Genomic DNA, 2500 nt, shown 5'->3' with positions numbered 1-2500 from the left:
TGGGCTCTTCCCTCTTCGCTCGCCGCTACTGAGGGAATCCTGGTTAGTTTCTTTTCCTCCGCTTAGTAATATGCTTAAATTCAGCGGGTCGTCTCGTCTGAGCTGAGGTCGTAGTCGAAAAAAACACCCCCTCTCCTCGGGGCGGGGGAGGAGGTTTCGTGGCTCCGTCCGTCCGTCCGACCGGCCGGCCGGCCGAGCGAACGACGGGCGGAGGAGGCTCACGGGCTTCGGCGAGGCCCGGCGGAGGTCGACGCGCGCCCCCCCCACCGTGACGGAGTTACACGGCGTATGGCCCGGCGGTTAACCCCCCCCTGGCCCGGGGAGGGATTCGGCCGGACGGGCCGCGCCGGAACGCCGCCGACGGGGAGGGCCGGACCTCCGGTGGAGGGCCGTCTGCACCTAGGGGGACGAAGGCAACGGATGCCTGCGACGACCCCGGCCGCGGAGGAGAGGGTCCCCCGTCTCCGATTGATGACAACGCGACACTCAGACAGGCGTAGCCGCGGCGCTCAACCGCGGCCGCAATGTGCGTTCGAAGAGTCGATGATCGATGTTTGGGGTTGTGGCAATTCACATCATTTCTCGCAGCTGGCTGCGTTCTTCATCGACACACGAGCCGAGTGATCCACCGCTCAGAGTTGTCATTTTTGAGGCATAAACCTTGCAGGGGGAGGAGACAAGTTTTCAGAGACGACGTTTCTTTATTTGGGACACGGGAACCCCCGGGCGCTACCCCCTTCCGCCGGACGGGGGAGACATTAAACCCCCCGCCAAGCCCCGAAGGGGAGAGGCGAGTTGGGTACCCGGAGGCGCGAGTGCGGGCGACCTCGCCGCGCTCACGTGGGCAACCGTTTAACGCCAACAAGGTAGGGGCCCCGCCGGGGGAGGGCGCGCAGACACTTGAAGCCGTAGACCCGTCGCCCTAAGGGTGGAGACGGGAGCGGGGCGGTCTGCGCGACGGCGTTCGCTTGACGGGGGACCCGGCGGCCCCGACACGGAGCCGGAGCCGGAGACCAGGGTTGACCGAGGCCGCGGCGTGGGACGCCGCCACCAAGGGATTTGCGCTTTGGGGGAAACCCAGCCCCGAAGTACCGGACGCCCGGACGGACTCCGTGCGGGGAGACCCCTCGGCATGTGGGAAGGGAAAGAAGATGGTGGGGAAAAAAAAAGAACCGGTCTTTTTTTTTTTTTTTGTCCCTTTTCCCGATCCGGCAATGATCCTTCCGCAGGTTCCCCTACGGAAACCTTGTTACGACTTTTACTTCCTCTAGACAGTCAAGTTCGGGCGACTTCCCGGCACCGCCAGGGACTCGGGTCGAGAGCCCCCGGCGTGCAGGTCCGACGACCTCGCTGGGCCGTCCGATCGGTAGTAGCGACGGGCGGTGTGTACAAAGGGCAGGGACTCAATCGGTGCTGGCTGGTGACCCGCGCCTACTGGGAATTCCTCGTTCGTGGGGAAGAATCTCAATCCCCAGTCCCAATCACGAGCGTGGGTTTCACAGGATTACCTCGGCCTCTCGGCTTAGGTGACGACGCCCGCTGACCCGCTCAGTGTAGCACGCGTGCGGCCCCGGACATCTAAGGGCATCACAGACCTGTTATAGCTCCATCTCACGTGGCTTCCGAACCACTTGTCCCTCTAAGAAGCTCGCACGCCGACCGCCAGAGGGCCGCGTAGCTAGTTAGCATGTCGGGGCCTCGCCCGTTATCGGAATTAACCAGACAGATCGCTCCACCGACTAAGAACGGCCATGCACCACCACCCACAAAATCGAGAAAGAGCTCTCAATCTGTCAATCCTTCCTGTGTCCGGACCGGGTGAGGTTCCCCGCGTTGAGTCGAATTAAGCCGCAGGCTCCACTCCTGGTGGTGCCCTTCCGTCAATTCCTTTAAGTTTCAGCTTTGCAACCATACTCCCCCCGGAACCCAAAGACTTCGGTTTCCCGGGAGCTGCCCGGCGGGTCATTTGCTATGGGTCGACGCCGCCGGATCGCTAGTCGGCATCGTTTACGGTCGGAACTACGACGGTATCTGATCGTCTTCGAACCTCCGACTTTCGTTCTTGATTAATGAAAACATTCTTGGCAAATGCCTTCGCTTCTGCGCGTCTTGCGCCGGTCCAAGAATTTCACCTCTAGCGGCGCAGTACGAATGCCCCCGGCCGTCCCTCTCAATCATGGCCCCGGTCCACAGAAAAACCCACAAAATAGGACCGCGGTCCTATTCCATTATTCCTAGCTTCAGTGATGCGGGCGGCAAAGGCCTGCTTTGAACACTCTCCTTTTTTCAAAGTAAACGCCTCGGACCCCGCGGGACACTCAGCCAAGAGCATCGAGGGGGCGCCGAAAGCCACAGGGCGCGGTCGGGGCCCCCCGCGTTTTTGCCGCGGTGCGGCGCCTCGCGGCGCGACCGCGGCGGAGGGGCCCCCGCCCGAGATCCAACTACGAGCGTTTTAACTGCAGCAACTTTAGGGTACGCTATTGGAGCTGGAATTACCGCG

General features: G+C 62.2%; 1 non-coding gene and 2 pseudogenes across 1 annotated transcript; all 3 read right to left on the bottom strand.

Annotated features, from left to right (window-relative positions):
• LOC146312456 (28S ribosomal RNA) overlaps positions 1-111 on the bottom strand; it is a 4183-nt pseudogene extending 4072 nt beyond the window's left edge.
• Positions 112-480: 369 nt separating this feature from the next.
• LOC146312455 (5.8S ribosomal RNA) lies at positions 481-640 on the bottom strand. The gene has a single exon (XR_014772258.1). It is a non-coding gene; the product is annotated as a 5.8S ribosomal RNA (ribosomal RNA).
• A 572-nt stretch (positions 641-1212) lies between these two features.
• Positions 1213-2500, bottom strand: part of LOC146312454 (18S ribosomal RNA) — a 2008-nt pseudogene continuing 720 nt past the window's right edge.

This window comes from Lutjanus erythropterus, chromosome 17, assembly GCF_056507025.1.
Source record: "Lutjanus erythropterus isolate fLutEry1 chromosome 17, fLutEry1.hap2, whole genome shotgun sequence".
In the NCBI taxonomy this organism is placed as follows: Eukaryota; Metazoa; Chordata; class Actinopteri; order Lutjaniformes; family Lutjanidae; genus Lutjanus; species Lutjanus erythropterus.
Note: the sequence above shows the minus strand (reverse complement) of the source record. Positions and strands in the feature narration are given on the sequence as shown.